General features: G+C 44.5%; 1 non-coding gene and 1 pseudogene across 1 annotated transcript; both read left to right on the top strand.

The window, feature by feature from the left end:
- Window positions 1-108: 108 nt before the first annotated feature.
- On the top strand, window positions 109-9644 carry LOC117149067 (annotated as a pseudogene).
- An 8292-nt stretch (window positions 9645-17936) lies between these two features.
- On the top strand, window positions 17937-19931 carry LOC117149059. Its single transcript, XR_004460026.1, has one exon. It is a non-coding gene; the product is annotated as a small subunit ribosomal RNA (ribosomal RNA).
- Window positions 19932-20036: the final 105 nt, after the last annotated feature.

Here is a 20036-nt window from a genome sequence, read left to right on the forward strand (position 1 = left end):
ATAAAAAATAACTTGCTTACAAGAACTATTGGAACTATTTATAACGAATTTAATTGATTGTTTTATCATTTATATATAAAGAATTTATGGCAAAAATAGTTATATATACAACCTCAACATATGGGACTACCCCTGAATTTAAGCATATTAATTAGGGGAGGAAAAGAAACTAACAAGGATTTTCTTAGTAGCGGCGAGCGAAAAGAAAACAGTTCAGCACTAAGTCACTTTGTCTATATGGCAAATGTGAGATGCAGTGTATGGAGCGTCAATATTCTAGTATGAGAAATTAATGATTTAAGTCCTTCTTAAATGAGGCCATTTACCCATAGAGGGTGCCAGGCCCGTATAACGTTAATGATTACTAGATGATGTTTCCAAAGAGTCGTGTTGCTTGATAGTGCAGCACTAAGTGGGTGGTAAACTCCATCTAAAACTAAATATAACCATGAGACCGATAGTAAACAAGTACCGTGAGGGAAAGTTGAAAAGAACTCTGAATAGAGAGTTAAACAGTACGTGAAACTGCTTAGAGGTTAAGCCCGATGAACCTGAATATCCGTTATGGAAAATTCATCATTAAAATTGTAATATTTAAATAATATTATTAAGAATAATGTGCATTTTTTCCATATAAGGACATTGTAATCTATTAGCATATCCCAAATTTATCATAAAATATAACTTATAGTTTATTCCAATTAAATTGCTTGCATTTTAACACAGAATAAATGTTATTAATTTGATAAAGTGCTGATAGATTTATATTATTACAGAGCGTTAATTTTTCGGAATTATATAATGGCATAATTATCATTGATTTTTGTGTTTATTATATGCTCTTGTATGATTAACAATGCGAAAGATTCAGGATACCTTCGGGACCCGTCTTGAAACACGGACCAAGGAGTCTAACATATGTGCAAGTTATTGGGATGTAAACCTAATAGCGTAATTAACTTGACTAATAATGGGATTAGTTTTTTAGCTATTTATAGCTAATTAACACAATCCCGGGGCGTTCTATATAGTTATGTATAATGTATATTTATATTATTTATGCCTCTAACTGGAACGTACCTTGAGCATATATGCTGTGACCCGAAAGATGGTGAACTATACTTGATCAGGTTGAAGTCAGGGGAAACCCTGATGGAAGACCGAAACAGTTCTGACGTGCAAATCGATTGTCAGAATTGAGTATAGGGGCGAAAGACCAATCGAACCATCTAGTAGCTGGTTCCTTCCGAAGTTTCCCTCAGGATAGCTGGTGCATTTTAATATTATATAAAATAATCTTATCTGGTAAAGCGAATGATTAGAGGCCTTAGGGTCGAAACGATCTTAACCTATTCTCAAACTTTAAATGGGTAAGAACCTTAACTTTCTTGATATGAAGTTCAAGGTTATGATATAATGTGCCCAGTGGGCCACTTTTGGTAAGCAGAACTGGCGCTGTGGGATGAACCAAACGTAATGTTACGGTGCCCAAATTAACAACTCATGCAGATACCATGAAAGGCGTTGGTTGCTTAAAACAGCAGGACGGTGATCATGGAAGTCGAAATCCGCTAAGGAGTGTGTAACAACTCACCTGCCGAAGCAACTAGCCCTTAAAATGGATGGCGCTTAAGTTGTATACCTATACATTACCGCTAAAGTAGATGATTTATATTACTTGTGATATAAATTTTGAAACTTTAGTGAGTAGGAAGGTACAATGGTATGCGTAGAAGTGTTTGGCGTAAGCCTGCATGGAGCTGCCATTGGTACAGATCTTGGTGGTAGTAGCAAATAATCGAATGAGACCTTGGAGGACTGAAGTGGAGAAGGGTTTCGTGTGAACAGTGGTTGATCACGAGTTAGTCGGTCCTAAGTTCAAGGCGAAAGCCGAAAATTTTCAAGTAAAACAAAAATGCCTAACTATATAAACAAAGCGAATATAATACACTTGAATAATTTTGAACGAAAGGGAATACGGTTCCAATTCCGTAACCTGTTGTATCCGTTTGTTATTAAATATGGGCCTCGTGCTCATCCTGGCAACAGGAACGACCATAAAGAAGCCGTCGAGAGATATCGGAAGAGTTTTCTTTTCTGTTTTATAGCCGTACTACCATGGAAGTCTTTCGCAGAGAGATATGGTAGATGGGCTAGAAGAGCATGACATATACTGTTGTGTCGATATTTTCTCCTCGGACCTTGAAAATTTATGGTGGGGACACGCAAACTTCTCAACAGGCCGTACCAATATCCGCAGCTGGTCTCCAAGGTGAAGAGTCTCTAGTCGATAGAATAATGTAGGTAAGGGAAGTCGGCAAATTAGATCCGTAACTTCGGGATAAGGATTGGCTCTGAAGATTGAGATAGTCGGGCTTGATTGGGAAACAATAACATGGTTTATGTGCTCGTTCTGGGTAAATAGAGTTTCTAGCATTTATGTTAGTTACTTGTTCCCCGGATAGTTTAGTTACGTAGCCAATTGTGGAACTTTCTTGCTAAAATTTTTAAGAATACTATTTGGGTTAAACCAATTAGTTCTTATCAATTATAACGATTATCAATTAACAATCAATTCAGAACTGGCACGGACTTGGGGAATCCGACTGTCTAATTAAAACAAAGCATTGTGATGGCCCTAGCGGGTGTTGACACAATGTGATTTCTGCCCAGTGCTCTGATGTCAAAGTGAAGAAATTCAAGTAAGCGCGGGTCAACGGCGGGAGTAACTATGACTCTCTTAAGGTAGCCAAATGCCTCGTCATCTAATTAGTGACGCGCATGAATGGATTAACGACGGACGTGTTTTCGTTGCGCTCGTGTACAGATTGCGAATAACTAAGTTTTCCTTGTTGGAAAGTAATTAAATCGGTGATTTAGTGCTCCGCGGAAGTCGAGTGAAAATTGTCGAGTGTTAAAACAAGCGGTTTGGAAATTATTAACAATAAACTATTGGAAATTTTCCACTCCGCACGTGCTAGCCAAATGCCTCTCATCTAATTAGTGACGCGCATGAATGGATTAAACGACGGACGTGTTTTCGTTGCGCTCGTGTACAGATTGCGAATAACTAAGTTTTCCTTTGTTGGAAAGTAATTAAATCGGTGATTTAGTGCTCCGCGAAGTCGAGTGAAAATTGTCGAGTGTTAAAAACAAGCGGTTTGGAAATTATTAACAATAAACTATTGGAAATTTTCCACTCCGCACGTGCTGCGAGGCGAGCTTACGAGTAAGTTTTCGAGTAAGCTTTTTGAGCAGCTGTCAAAAAGCTTATTGGTGGCAGTCACTGCTAGGGTTTGTGTATAGGGACAGTTTTAGTGCTACCAGACGCTACCGATAGGTGGAGCTCTAGAGCATCTACCTTTTGTCACTGAGCAAACGAGCATACGGTTGCTGGCGTCGACGGTAGGAGGAGCCACCATCGAGTTATGCCGATCAGAGCGACAGCAGCGCGAGTGCCTTGAGCGGAAGTAGTGCTCGAGGAATCCAACGAGGCGCAGAAAGCCCTTCGGCTAAGACGCACGAAATGCATCGAATGGAGTGCCAGAACCCGTTGGTGTACTGGAGGAGGCGTTTTCGTCGCTGGAGGACGCCCGGGCGGCTACGGCAACGCTGCCATCGATGCTGCCCCCCCACGCTGCTGCCACCGCTGTTGATCCTACTGCTGCCCCTGCTGCCGACCACACTGCTGCCTCCGCCGTTTCCACTGCTGCTAAAATTGTTGCCACCACTGCCACGCCGCTACCGCTGCCGCCCGTGCTGGGCAAGCAGCCATGATGGCAGAGCTGTCGGCCACCCAGCGCATGGTGAGAAGCAGCTTCCGCAGCCTAGGAGAAGTGGACACGGAAGAGCTCTCGTATGCTATCAGCCGCTACGATGAGCTGGTGCTGGCGTTAATGCTCCGGTGTGAGAAAGAGACGCGGCTCGCTATGCCGCCCCCCCCCCGTCGTCGAATCCGTTAAAGAATACGGCCGCCAATGCTCCCCAGATGCCACAGGTTGCACCCATCGCTGCCCCGCGGACCACCAAGGTTCGCGAGACGTGGTCAGCGGTGGTGAAGTGCGACGACCCTGCGCTATCGGGGAAAGCTATAGCGGAAAAGGTGCGAACGATGGTTGCACCCTCCCTCGGAGTCAGAGTACATGAGGTACGTGAGCTCCGTCGAGGTGGTGGTGCGATCATTCGTACTCCTTCAGTTGGAGAGCTGCAGAAGGTGGTAGCATCAAAGAGGTTCGCTGAAGTTGGGCTAAATGTGGCACGGAATGCGGCCGAGAAGCCGAAGGTCGTCGTCTATGACGTCGACACAGCTATCGGCCCTGAGGAATTCATGCAGGAGCTGCATGGAAATAACTTCGACAGCGAAATGACTATGTCCCAATTTAAGAAGTCCGTGCACCTGGTGACCAAGGCGTGGTCGGTAACCGACGGCGCCACAGTAAATGTAACGCTAGAGGTAGACGACCGCGCGATGGCGAAGCTTGATGTAGGTCGTGTCTACATCAAGTGGTTCTCATTCCGATGCCGAGCACAGGTCCGCACATACGCCTGCCACAGATGCGTGGGTTTCGACCACAAGGTCAGCGAATGCCGGCAGAAGGACAATGTCTGCCGCCAGTGCGGGCAACAAGGCCACACCGCGGCAAAGTGCCAAAACCCGGTGGACTGCCGGAACTGCCGTCACAGAGGGCAACCCTCGGGGCATTACATGCTCTCGAACGTGTGCCCGATATACGGGGCGTTGCTGGCGAGGGTGCAAGCTAGACATTAATGTTTAGCTTCATCCAAGCGAACTGTGGCCGAGGCAGAGCTGCGACCATCGAGCTCGGAGTCCGACTCAGGAGATCGGAGTCTATGTTCGCGCTGGTGCAGGAGCCGTATCTCGGCGGGGACGGAATGGATGTGCTGCCTGAAGGAATGAGAATTTTCACCGATCGGCGAGGGAAGGCAGCCATCCTAGTAGATCAACAGGAAGCCATCTGTATGCCAGTGGAGACCCTCACCACGGATTATGGCGTATGTCTGGTCGTTAAAGGGAGCTTTGGCTCAATCTTCCTTTGCGCCGCATACTGCCAGTTCGATGCACCTCTGGAACCGTACCTCCGGTACATGGATGCGGTCCTGCTGCAGGCCAGCAGAACCCCCGCAATCCTGGGCCTCGACGCGAATGCAGTGTCCCCCATGTGGCTTAGCAAACTCTCTCGTCATGGCCGAGGGGCAAGCTAACTACAGACGGGGTGAGCTGCTGTCAGAGTGGATGCTGGAGGCAAGAGTCGCCGCCCTAAACCAGTCAACAGAGGTGTACACGTTCGACAATCACAGAGCTACTAGCGATATCGACGTGACAATCGTCAATGAGGCAGCATCTATGTGGGCCACATATGAGTGGAGAGTGGACGAGTGGGAATTGAGTGACCACAACATCATTACTGTTGTGGCCGAACCAACTACCGCGCGCGCAGTTGAGAGCATAGCTCCTGTGCCGTCCTGGAACTTCTCCAATGCACGTTGGCGATTGTTCAAGGAGGAAATGGTGAGTAGAGCAGCCGAACTTCCGGAAAACTTCTCAGAGTCGCCGTTGGACCAGCAAGTTTCGACCCTGCGCAGTATAGTACATAATGTATGTGATATTGCGCTGGGAAGAAAGTCAATTCGATCGCCCAACAGGAGAGCACGTTGGTGGACTGCCGACCTCTGCGCTGCAAGGCGCGAAGTCCGGAGACTTCGTCGCCTACTCCAAGATGGAAGGCGTCGTGATGACGGTGCCGCTATAGAGCGTGTAGTGGTCGAGCTGAGGCGGGCCTCAGCAAACTACAAGAAGCTCATTGGGAGGGCGAAAAATGGATGACTGGAACGCTTCGTGGGAGATCATGCCGACGACCCATGGGGGCGCGTCTACAAGATTTGCCGAGGCCGCAGAAAGTGCACGGAGATTGGGTGCCTCCGCGTGAATGGCGAGCTCATCACAGATTGGGGTGACTGTGCACGAGTGCTCCTCCGCAATTTCTTCCCAGTTGCGGAGTCCGAAGCACCGACTGCCATCGCGGAGGAAGTCCCACCGGCCTCGAAGAATTCGAGGTTGATGCATGTGTTGCCCGGTTGAAGAGCAGGCGCTCTCCCGGCTTGGACGGCATCAATGGCACTATCTGCAAGGCAGTCTGGCGCGCCATACCCGAGCACCTAGCATCGTTGTTTTCCCGATGCATCCGATTAGGATACTTTCCCGCTGAGTGGAAGTGCCCACGAGTTGTCTCGCTGCTCAAAGGGCCAGATAAGGACAAGTGTGAGCCCTCCTCATATAGAGGAATATGCTTGCTGCCAGTCTTTGGTAAGGTGCTCGAGGCCATCATGGTGAATCGTGTGAGAGAAGTTCTTCCGGAAGGCTGCAGATGGCAGTTTGGATTTCGCCAAGGACGATGTGTGGAGGATGCTTGGAGACACGTGAAGAGCAGTGTTTGTGCCAGCCCGGCGCAATACGTGCTCGGCACATTCGTGGACTTCAAAGGAGCATTCGACAACGTCGAATGGAGTGCTGCACTCCGCCGACTAGCAGACTTGGGATGCCGGGAGATGGGCTTGTGGCAGAGCTTTTTCTCCGGCCGAAGAGCAGTGATCCGAAGCAGTTCCGGTACTGTGGAAGTACGGTAACTAGAGGCTGCCCGCAGGGGTCATCAGTGGCCCATTTATCTGGGACATTCTGATGGATGTACTGCTTCAGCGTCTCCAGCGTATTGCCAGCTGAGTGCATACGCTGATGACTTGCTGCTTCTCGTCGAGGGAAATTCCCGAGCTATGCTAGAGGAAAAAGGAGCACAGCTGATGTCCATCGTAGAAGCGTGGGGAGCGGAAGTTGGCGTTGCCGTCTCGACCAGCAAGACGGTAATAATGCTGCTAAAAGGTGCCTTGAGACGTGCGCCTACGGTGAGTTTGCTGGAGCGAACTTCCGTATGTGCGTAGCTGTCGGTACCTTGGCATCACGGTCAGTGAAGGAATGAAATTCCTCACGCACATAGCTTCGCTTCGCCAGCGGATGACCGGAGTCGTTGGAGCATTGGCGCGGTGCTTCGAGCCGACTGGGGCTTCAGTCTCGAGCCAGGCGGACCATATATGACGGACTCATGGCACCTTTGTGTGCTGTTTGGTGCCCCGGTATGGTATGACACCGCCGAGCAAGTAGCCGCCCGGAGACGACTAGCCTCCTGCCAGAGGCTAATCCTGCTTGGATGCCTTTCGGTATGCCGAACAGTGTCCACAGTGGCACTGCAGGTACTTGGTGGAGCTCCCCGCTTGACTTGGCTGCTAAGTTTTTAGCGGTCAAATACAAGCTGAAGCGTGGATACCCGCTGGAGGAGAAGACTGGCTATATGACGAGGACACTACGTGTCTAAGCTGGAAGCAGAGGAAGACTCGCTAGAAGAGTGCTTACTGCAGAGTTGGCAGAACAGATGGGATGATGACAGCGAACCAGGACGGGTGACGCATAAATTCATCCCATATGTCACTCTCGCCTATCGGGATCAAGATTTGGATTCTCGATGAGGACGTCTTACCTGCTGACAGGTCACGGGTCGTTTAACGCATTTTTGCAAGGGAGAGCCTCAGCGATACCACTGGCTTGCGCTGTGGAGATCCATATGAGGACTGGATGCACATATTGTGCGCTTGCCCCCTATATGCAGATTTGCGGAACCTCGATGGACTTGGAGTGCAGCGCCTTGGCGAAAACTGGACTTCGATAGAATCCTGGAAGATCAACAGAGGACTCACGGTGGCAGTGTTTGCGGACGAAGTGTTCCGTAGGAGGAGGGGTGTTTAGCCCAACAACTTCGCCGTGTGGTTAGCGGGCGAGAATACTTCCACAGTCCGCTATTGCTTGTCGTAAGAGGCGACTAATATAGCCATAGGTCCCTCTAACCCTGCTTGTCGGAGCAAAAGGAGGAGGCCCACCGAGCCTCTCTTTCGGTACCGACGGTTGTGCAGCTATCCAAGACTGCACATTGAGGTAGGCCCCTGGTGGGAGTATCGTGGTGGCTGTGGTTGGTACCCATATCGCGGGTAGAGCTTCGTGTTCGACGTTTGAGTTACGGTGCTAGTTGCGCAAAACTCGGGTGCTGTGACCCAGAGATCAGTAGAGATTTTAGGTAGATCTCGCTCCTCAGCAAGGGGGAGTGCTTGCCCGGCAAGCAAGTACTCGAATTGCTACCGGGGTGGTCGCTATGTACATAGCTATAGCTTCTAGTCCGGGACGCTTGTCTGGCGTATCCAGACACATACACCATGTTGATACATGCACCACTTGTGGGTGTTCAGGGTGTCGTGGTTGTAATCCCTTCAGTGTGGAACACGCCACGTAAAACAAGTTCGGAGAGATCTGAAAAAGTCGGCGTCGTTGTCCCTATCTACTATCTAGCGAAACCACAGCCAAGGGAACGGGCTTGGAATAATTAGCGGGGAAAGAAGACCCTTTTGAGCTTGACTCTAATCTGGCAGTGTAAGGAGACATAAGAGGTGTAGAATAAGTGGGAGATATTAGACCTCGGTTTGGTATCGTCAATGAAATACCACTACTCTTATTGTTTCCTTACTTACTTGATTAAATGGAACGTGTATCATTTCCTAGCCATTATACGGATATATTTATTATATCTTATGGTATTGGGTTTTGATGCAAGCTTCTTGATCAAAGTATCACGAGTTTGTTATATAATCGCAAACAAATTCTTTAATAAAACGATGCATTTATGTATTTTTGATTTGAAAATTTGGTATAACTCCAATTACTCAGGTATGATCCAATTCAAGGACATTGCCAGGTAGGGAGTTTGACTGGGGCGGTACATCTCTCAAATAATAACGGAGGTGTCCCAAGGCCAGCTCAGTGCGGACAGAAACCACACATAGAGCAAAAGGGCAAATGCTGACTTGATCTCGGTGTTCAGTACACACAGGGACAGCAAAAGCTCGGCCTATCGATCCTTTTGGTTTAAAGAGTTTTTAACAAGAGGTGTCAGAAAAGTTACCATAGGGATAACTGGCTTGTGGCGGCCAAGCGTTCATAGCGACGTCGCTTTTTGATCCTTCGATGTCGGCTCTTCCTATCATTGTGAAGCAAAATTCACCAAGCGTTGGATTGTTCACCCATGCAAGGGAACGTGAGCTGGGTTTAGACCGTCGTGAGACAGGTTAGTTTTACCCTACTAATGACAAAACGTTGTTGCGACAGCATTCCTGCGTAGTACGAGAGGAACCGCAGGTACGGACCAATGGCACAATACTTGTTCGAGCGAACAGTGGTATGACGCTACGTCCGTTGGATTATGCCTGAACGCCTCTAAGGTCGTATCCGTGCTGGACTGCAATGATAAATAAGGGGCAATTTGCATTGTATGGCTTCTAAACCATTTAAAGTTTATAATTTATTTTATAAACGACAATGGATGTGATGCCAATGTAATTTGTAACATAGTAAATTAGGAGGATCTTCGATCACCTGATGCCGCGCTAGTTACATATAAAAGCATTATTTAATACAATGACAAAGCTAGAATCAATTGTAAACGACTTTTGTAACAGGCAAGGTGTTGTAAGTGGTTGAGCAGCTGCCATACTGCGATCCACTGAAGCTTATCCTTTGCTTGATGATTCGATAAATAAATGATTTTTCCTGTAGCCAAACAAACACCTCGTCATCAATTTAGTGACGCATATGATATTGTCCCTATCATATAATTTTTGATATAAAGACTTTAAAGAATTATATCAAGTTGCCAAATACCTCGTCATCAATTTAGTGACGCATATGATATTGTCCCTATCGTATAATTTTTGATATAAAGACTTTAAAGAATTCTATCACGTTGCCAAATACCTCGTCATCAATTTAGTGACGCATATGATATTGTCCCTATCATATAATTAATATAAAGACTTTAATGAATTGTGTCAAGTTGCCAAACACCTCGTCATCAATTTAGTGACGCATATGATATTGTCCCTATCATATAATTTTTGATATAAAAACTTTAAAGAATTGTATCAAGTTGCCAAATACCTCGTCATCAATTTAGTGACGCATATGATATTGTCCCTATCATATAATTAATATAAAGACTTTAATGAATTGTGTCAAGTTGCCAAACACCTCGTCATCAATTTAGTGACGCATATGATATTGTCCCTATCATATAATTTTTGATATAAAGACTTTAAAGAATTATATCAAGTTGCCAAATACCTCGTCATCAATTTAGTGACGCATATGATATTGTCTCTATCATATAATTAATATAAAGACTTTAATGAATTGTGTCAAGTTGCCAAACACCTCGTCATCAATTTAGTGACGCATATGATATTGTCCCTATCATATAATTTTTGATATAAAAACTTTAAAGAATTGTATCAAGTTGCCAAATACCTCGTCATCAATTTAGTGACGCATATGATATTGTCCCTATCATATAATTAATATAAAGACTTTAATGAATTGTGTCAAGTTGCCAAACACCTCGTCATCAATTTAGTGACGCATATGATATTGTCCCTATCATATAATTTTTGATATAAAACTTTAAAGAATTGTATCAAGTTGCCAAATACCTCGTCATCAATTTAGTGACGCATATGATATTGTCCCTATCATATAATTAATATAAAGACTTTAATGAATTGTGTCAAGTTGCCAAACACCTCGTCATCAATTTAGTGACGCATATGATATTGTCCCTATCATATAATATTTGATATAAAGACTTTAAAGAATTATATCAAGTTGCCAAATACCTCGTCATCAATTTAGTGACGCATATGATATTGTCTCTATCATATAATTAATATAAAGACTTTAATGAATTGTGTCAAGTTGCCAAACACCTCGTCATCAATTTAGTGACGCATATGATATTGTCCCTATCATATAATTTTTGATATAAAGACTTTAAAGAATTCTATCAAGTTGCCAAATACCTCGTCATCAATTTAGTGACGCATATGATATTGTCTCTATCATATAATTAATATAAAGACTTTAATGATTTGTGTCACGTTGCCAAACACCTCGTCATCAATTTAGTGACGCATATGATATTGTCCCTATCATATAATTAATATAAAGACTTTTTAAAGAATTGTATCAAGTTGCCAAACACCTCGTCATCAACTACTATATTATGGTTGCGCCGACCTCTCATATTGTATTCTCTTATGTCTTCATAGGATTTTGGCAATTATACGAGTAAATTAAATAATATACATATGAAAATGATTAATTATTATATGTATAAGGGAAAAAAATGCTGAAATATTCCCATATTATCTTAGTATTATAGAGGAAAGACCGTTGCCGACCTCTGATATTGTTCAAAAACTTATGTATTTATATGATTTTGGCAATTATATGAGTAAATTAAATAATATACATATAAAATGATTAAATATTATATGTATAAATGTATAAAGGAAAAAAATGGATGAAATATTCCCACATTATCTTAGTATTATAGAGGAAAAGACCGTTGCTGGACCTCTGATATTGTTCAAAACTTATGTATTTATATGATTTTGGCAATAATATGAGTAAATTAAATAATATAATATAATATGAAATGATTAATTATTATATGTATAAATAGTCGCGATCGAACACTCGACGAGTGCAGACGTGCCTGCGGATCGACAGCAAATTGTTAGCAAATTGTTCACAGTTGTAAGTCCCGTTACTTGTGCCCAGCCACTTCGCGTCGCGTGATCTTGTCGCGCGTTTTGATTGGCCCAGCCAACGTACCTAACGGTAGTTCGCACTAACACCATCGCACACCCGAGTGTGCGTGTTATCAGCGCAAAAAAACCCAGTGCTCGAAGCAGCGGTATAATTGCAAAGCAGCAGCCACGTGCTGCCTGGCTCACCGGCTTACGGTGCCCAGCTTCCCCCCCCCCCCCCCTCCTCACTCCTTATCAACTTTGGAGAAGATGGACTGGCAGGCCCCCCCGCGCACCCACAAGCTTGGAACAACACCACGCAAAAAGGCTCTGAGAACACGCAAGAGCAGCTCCAGCAGCGAGGGAAGCACCTCGCATACAGAGCCGGGCGAGATAAAGCGAAAACCGGCAAAGAAAGCACAGGGAGAGGAGCTGGAAGATAAGCCAAGCACTAGCGCAGCTCTGCGCAAGAAGCTCGCCAACAACACCTTCGCTTTACTCTCGACCGAAGAAGACGAGTACGACCAAGAGAGCTCTGATGACGAACCCGGACCTAAAGACGATTCCAAGCCCAAGACCCCCGAGAAACCAAAGCCCACCCCGAAGACCATCAAGCCACCTCCGATTTTTATCCCCGATGTGACCAACATCTCGGCACTCGTCAAGATGATCACGACTCTTGTAGGCCCGAAGAACAATTTTACCTACAAGACCGTGAATGGCAACAACGTACGTGTCATGATGCCGGACAAAGAGTCCTATACAGCTCTGCGTCTCCAACTTGTGGCCCAAAACAAGAGGCATCGGACTTTCCAGCCGAAAGATGAACGTGCATACAAGGTTGTCATCAAAGGACTCCACCACTCCACCGATCGTGAGGAAATCATTGAAGACCTTCGCAGACAAGGGCACGCTGTTAGAGATCTGCACAATCCCATTGGCAGAAGAACTAAAGAACCGCTGGGAATATTCTTCGCCAACCTGGAGCCTTCCAGCAACAACAAAGACGTCTACCAAGTCAAGCGGATCTGCAGGTCGGTAGTAACCATTGAACCGCCGCAGAAGTTCAACGACGTGCCTCAATGCTTCAGGTGCCAAGGATTCGGTCATACACAGCGTTACTGCTTCCTGGAATACCGATGTGTAAAGTGTGGAGGCCCTCACGAATCGAGGGCATGTGAGAAGAGGGAGGACGACAAAGCGTGCTGCTTCCACTGCCAGGCGGACCATCCTGCGTCTTTCAAGGGATGCCCTGCATACAAAAGGGCCAAAGCACTCGCTGCTCCGAAAACAAGGCCCGTCGCTAATGCTAACAAGGCGCCGCCCGTGGCATCACCAAACGTCACCTCTGGCAGGAGCTACCGAGACGCCCTCAACGGAGTGCACGCAGCACCGCAGAATCCCACAACCCCAGTCCAAACCCAAACAGAAACCCCACACTCCGGTCAGATAGAAGCGATGTTCGCTCGCATGGAAGGAATGATGGAAAGGATGATGGAGCGCATGTTCACCCAGATGACACAGCTGGTGGCCACCATTCTCAACAGCAAGTCATGCAACTAAAGCTCCACCTAGTCGTCTGGAATGCGAACGGCCTGCAGAACAGCAAGGCCATAGTCGAGCACCATCTGAAGACCCACCAGATCGATATCCTACTCGTAGCCGAAACCCACTTCTCCCCCAGATCCCACTTTAATATCAGCGGATATGACCTCATCCATGCAGACCATCCTTCTGGCAGAGCACGCGGTGGAGCAGCCATCCTCATCAGGAGCGGTATTCAATACCTAGAGCTGCCCGCGTTTCAGCAAGACTGGGCACAATGTCCTGTCATCAGGATTGTCAGCCCGCAAGGAGATTTAGACATTGGAGCGGTCTACTTTCCCCCCAGATACCGCATAACAGCATCTCACCTCAGTGAGTTCTTCGAGCATTTTGGGCCCCGCTTCATAGCAGCTGGAGATTATAACGCCAAACATTCTTGGTGGGGATCGCGCGCCAACAACCCCAAAGGGAAAACTCTGTTTGGGTACCTGCAACGCCACCGACTGGACTGCCACTCCACTGGCGAGCCCACTCACTGGCCAACGAATCCCCTCAAGACTCCAGACCTACTGGACTTTGCTGTGTCGAAAGGCATAGGGCATGCGAAGATCAGCTGCACAACAAATGCTGATCTCCTGTCAGACCACTGTGCAATAAACGTGCTAATCAACACGCCAGTCCTCAGGAAAACCCCGCTCAGAAGGCTCACTGGAAAATATACCGACGCCGCCAAGTTCGCGTCCTGGATGCTCTCCACCGTCAATCCGAACCCCATCCTCAACACACCCAGGAACATTGATGAAGCTATCGGGAATCTCACCAGGCAGATGCAAAACGCTGCGGAATTCGCAAGCCCACCGCCACCAAAGACTGCGAGAACACCTAGCAGGGACCTCCACCTCTGGTCCCCGGAAATTGCGGCACTCGTGACTGAGAAGAGGCGTCTCAGGAGAGTTTGGTTCTTGACGCGCAATCCAAGAGACAAAACAGCGCTCAATCACGCCACAAAGGAGTTGAAGGACAAGATCTCCAGCCTACGCCAGGACTCCTTCCTCAGATTCCTCGAGGAACTCTCTCCCGGGGACCCAGACCACAATCTGTGGAACGTCACCCGCCACATTAAACGACCAGCCAAAAAGGTTTCCGCAGTGCGCAAAGCAGATGGATCCTGGTGCCGTTCGGATGCTGAAAGAGCAGAAGCTTTCGCCGAACACCTTTACAACGCCTTCTCTCCGTTCGACTGCTGCACTGCCGAAGAACATGCTGAAACAGCCCGGTTTCTCAATAGCCCAAGCTCTCCCGGTCCCCCGTTGGAACCAGTCGACCCTGAGGAAGTTGCGCAGGAGATTGCTCTACTGAAGAACAACAAATCTCCAGGCCTGGATCGTATAGATGCGGCGGCCCTAAAAATGCTCCCATTCCGCTGCACACAAATGCTGGCCAGCATTTACAACAGCTGCTTCCGGCTAGGGTACTTCCCGGAAGAGTGGAAAAGAGCAGAGGTTATTGTCCTCCTCAAGCCTGGTAAGCCTGAAGCCAATCTCGCCTCCTATCGTCCGATTAGTTTGCTGGCAATCCTCTCCAAAATACTCGAAAGAGTATTTTTGCGCAGAGTATTGCCAGTACTGGATGAGGCTGGTTTGATCCCCGATCACCAGTTTGGCTTCAGGCGCTCCCACGGAACACCAGAGCAATGCCACCGGCTAGTCGAACGGATCCTCGAGGCATTCGAGCAAAAGAAATACTGCTGCGCTGTAATGCTCGACGTGAAGCAGGCATTCGACAGAGTTTGGCATCCTGGACTCCTCCATAAACTCAAATCCTACCTCCCAAGCCCCCATTTTACCCTCCTCAAATCCTACACTGAGGGAAGAGCATTCCAAGTCAGATGCGGAAGTGCAATAAGCCTACCCAGACTGATCAGAGCTGGAGTTCCGCAAGGCAGTGTGCTCGGACCAATACTGTACACCCTTTACACCGCAGACCTTCCCATAATCCCCTCCAGGAACCTAACTATAGCGACTTATGCAGATGACACGGCTTTCCTCGCCTCCTCATCCGACCCACGAGAAGCCTCCGAAACAATCCAAAGGCAAATGGACGCGCTACATCCCTGGCTCAGCAGGTGGAACATCGTAGTGAACGCGGAAAAATCTACCCAAACAACATTTGCACTAAGGAGAGGAGACTGCCCACCGGTCACGCTAAACGGAGTCATCATTCCCAACGCACCCGCACCCAAGTACCTAGGACTTACCCTGGACCGCAGGCTCACTTGGCGTCCCCACATCGTCAGCAAACGCATACAGGCCGATGCGCGTCTGAGGCAGATGCATTGGCTTATTGGGAGAGGGTCCAAGCTAAGGCAGAACCACAAAATCCTGGTGTACAAGGCAATTCTCAAGCCCATCTGGACCTACGGGATACAGCTATGGGGCACGGCAAGCCACACGAATCGCCTGCGTATACAGCGGTTCCAGAATAGGTGCTTGAGAATTGCCTGTAATGCGCATCCCTACCACGAGAATGTCGCCATACATAGGGAACTTGGAATCCCACAAGTCGCTGATGAAATCTCCAGGCTCAGCGAGAGATACCTGAAAAGGCTCGAAAACCACCCTAACCACCTCGCCACCAACCTGTTAGACAATAGCCAAACAAGCAGACGTCTCATGAGGAGACACCCTCTCGATCTTCCACAACAATAGACAACACATATAAAACCCGCCACAAATACATGTACAATAGTATCCCTTAAGCTAATGTTCCCCCGCAAAACCATTTAATTATTGTCCACTAGGACAGATTTTAAATAAATAAACGCACGCAAAAAAAAAAAAAAAAAAAAAAAAAAAAAAAAAAAAAAACTTATGTATTCATATGATTTTGGCAATAATATGAGTAAATTAAATAATATACATATGAAAATGATTAATTATTATATGTATAAGGGAAAAAATGCTGAAAATATCCCACATTCTCTTAGTATTATAGAGAAAAGCCATTATAGTGAGAGGGTATAGTAGTGTAAACGACCGGAATTACGACAGAGGGTTCAAAAACTACTATAGGTAGGCAGTGGTTGCCGACCTCTCATATTGTTCAAAACTTATGTATTCATATGATTTTGGCAATAATATGAGTAAATTAAATAATATACATATGAAAATGATTAATTATTATATGTATAAGGGAAAAAATGCTGAAAATATCCCACATTCTCTTAGTATTATAGAGAAAAGCCATTATAGTGAGAGGGTATAGTAGTGTAAACGACCGGAATTACGACAGAGGGTTCAAAAACTACTATAGGTAGGCAGTGGTTGCCGACCTCTCATATTGTTCAAAACTTATGTATTCATATGATTTTGGCAATAATATGAGTAAATTAAATAATATACATATGAAAATGATTAATTATTATATGTATAAGGGAAAAAATGCTGAAAATATCCCACATTCTCTTAGTATTATAGAGAAAAGCCATTATAGTGAGAGGGTATAGTAGTGTAAACGACCGGAATTACGACAGAGGGTTCAAAAACTACTATAGGTAGGCAGTGGTTGCCGACCTCTCATATTGTTCAAAACTTATGTATTCATATGATTTTGGCAATAATATGAGTAAATTAAATAATATACATATGAAAATGATTAATTATTATATGTATAAGTGAAAAAATAATCATATTATATATGAATAATGGAAAAAAAATGAAATGTTCCTATAATCTCTTAATATATAAGAGAATAGCCCGTATGTTGGGTGGCAAACGGAATTGAAAATACCCGCTTTGAGGACAGCGGGTTCAAAAACTACTATAGGTAGGCAGTGGTTGCCGACCTCCCGCATTATTCGAAATATTTATTTCGGATTATGTTTATATTGGTTACATACAATAAAGTATATTATTATCCGTACAAATTTGTTTCTCAGTTCTATAGAACACGGGACTTGGCTCCGCGGATAATAGGAATATACGCTTTATAGATAATATCGTTGAAACAAAAGTCAAGTTTCTATTATATATAGAATAACAAATCGTTTCCATATATTATCGTTAATTTTTGGAGGCAGGCAAATATTAATTTATTACCTGCCGTATAGTTGGATTATTATATCGTTACGGTATAATACAAATATGGATTCTTATGAAAGAAATATAAAATTATATATTAAATGTGGAAATATTATCATATGCGCTTGGTTTTATGTTATATATTACCAGAGATATATATGAAAAGGATAAATTTTAAATTTATCTTCAAAATGCAAATGATTTAACTTAATATTTATATTGGTTAAACAAAAATTGTACATGTGTGGATACAATAATTATGTATGTTGGAAATAAAATGATATTTTATAATGAAATATGTATGTATAAAAAGATAAAATTATAGAAATATATATATTACAATAATTAGATGAAATTCTTGTTATATTGGTAAAACAAGTATAAATTAAAAATGAAAATATGGATTACGAATGCTATATAAAAATGGCCGTAATCGAATGGATTTTTTTACTTATATATTTAAAATTTTACCCAAAGGCGAAATATTGAATTTTATTCAATATTAATATAAATAAAAATCATGGAATTATATAAAGTGAAAAATCTATATATCTATATATCTATTATATTGCTTATTTCGATTCAAAATATATGAATGGAATATGAAGGAAAAACATTATTCTGGTTGATCCTGCCAGTAGTTATATGCTTGTCTCAAAGATTAAGCCATGCATGTCTAAGTACACACGAATTAAAAGTGAAACCGCAAAAGGCTCATTATATCAGTTATGGTTCCTTAGATCGTTAACAGTTACTTGGATAACTGTGGTAATTCTAGAGCTAATACATGCAATTAAAACATGAACCTTATGGGACATGTGCTTTTATTAGGCTAAAACCAAGCGATCGCAAGATCGTTATATTGGTTGAACTCTAGATAACATGCAGATCGTATGGTCTTGTACCGACGACAGATCTTTCAAATGTCTGCCCTATCAACTTTTGATGGTAGTATCTAGGACTACCATGGTTGCAACGGGTAACGGGGAATCAGGGTTCGATTCCGGAGAGGGAGCCTGAGAAACGGCTACCACATCTAAGGAAGGCAGCAGGCGCGTAAATTACCCACTCCCAGCTCGGGGAGGTAGTGACGAAAAATAACAATACAGGACTCATATCCGAGGCCCTGTAATTGGAATGAGTACACTTTAAATCCTTTAACAAGGACCAATTGGAGGGCAAGTCTGGTGCCAGCAGCCGCGGTAATTCCAGCTCCAATAGCGTATATTAAAGTTGTTGCGGTTAAAACGTTCGTAGTTGAACTTGTGCTTCATACGGGTAGTACAACTTACAATTGTGGTTAGTACTATACCTTTATGTATGTAAGCGTATTACCGGTGGAGTTCTTATATGTGATTAAATACTTGTATTTTTTCATATGTTCCTCCTATTTAAAAACCTGCACTAGTGCTCTTAAACGAGTGTTATTGTGGGCCGGTACTATTACTTTGAACAAATTAGAGTGCTTAAAGCAGGCTTCAAATGCCTGAATATTCTGTGCATGGGATAATGAAATAAGACCTCTGTTCTGCTTTCATTGGTTTTCAGATCAAGAGGTAATGATTAATAGAAGCAGTTTGGGGGCATTAGTATTACGACGCGAGAGGTGAAATTCTTGGACCGTCGTAAGACTAACTTAAGCGAAAGCATTTGCCAAAGATGTTTTCATTAATCAAGAACGAAAGTTAGAGGTTCGAAGGCGATCAGATACCGCCCTAGTTCTAACCATAAACGATGCCAGCTAGCAATTGGGTGTAGCTACTTTTATGGCTCTCTCAGTCGCTTCCCGGGAAACCAAAGCTTTTGGGCTCCGGGGGAAGTATGGTTGCAAAGCTGAAACTTAAAGGAATTGACGGAAGGGCACCACCAGGAGTGGAGCCTGCGGCTTAATTTGACTCAACACGGGAAAACTTACCAGGTCCGAACATAAGTGTGTAAGACAGATTGATAGCTCTTTCTCGAATCTATGGGTGGTGGTGCATGGCCGTTCTTAGTTCGTGGAGTGATTTGTCTGGTTAATTCCGATAACGAACGAGACTCAAATATATTAAATAGATATCTTCAGGATTATGGTGCTGAAGCTTATGTAGCCTTCATTCATGGTGGCAGTAAAATGTTTATTGTGTTTGAATGTGTTTATGTAAGTGGAGCCGTACCTGTTGGTTTGTCCCATTATAAGGACACTAGCTTCTTAAATGGACAAATTGCGTCTAGCAATAATGAGATTGAGCAATAACAGGTCTGTGATGCCCTTAGATGTCCTGGGCTGCACGCGCGCTACAATGAAAGTATCAACGTGTATTTCCTAGACCGAGAGGTCCGGGTAAACCGCTGAACCACTTTCATGCTTGGGATTGTGAACTGAAACTGTTCACATGAACTTGGAATTCCCAGTAAGTGTGAGTCATTAACTCGCATTGATTACGTCCCTGCCCTTTGTACACACCGCCCGTCGCTACTACCGATTGAATTATTTAGTGAGGTCTCCGGACGTGATCACTGTGACGCCTTGCGTGTTACGGTTGTTTCGCAAAAGTTGACCGAACTTGATTATTTAGAGGAAGTAAAAGTCGTAACAAGGTTTCCGTAGGTGAACCTGCGGAAGGATCATTATTGTATAATATCCTTATCGTTAATAAACATTTGTTATAATACAAATAAATACAATTTACCAAAATAAAAATATTACAAAATGATTCCACGGAATCAAAAGTTAAA

The sequence above is a fragment of the Drosophila mauritiana genome, unplaced genomic scaffold (assembly GCF_004382145.1).
Source record: "Drosophila mauritiana strain mau12 unplaced genomic scaffold, ASM438214v1 U_13, whole genome shotgun sequence".
NCBI lineage: Eukaryota > Metazoa > Arthropoda > Insecta > Diptera > Drosophilidae > Drosophila > Drosophila mauritiana.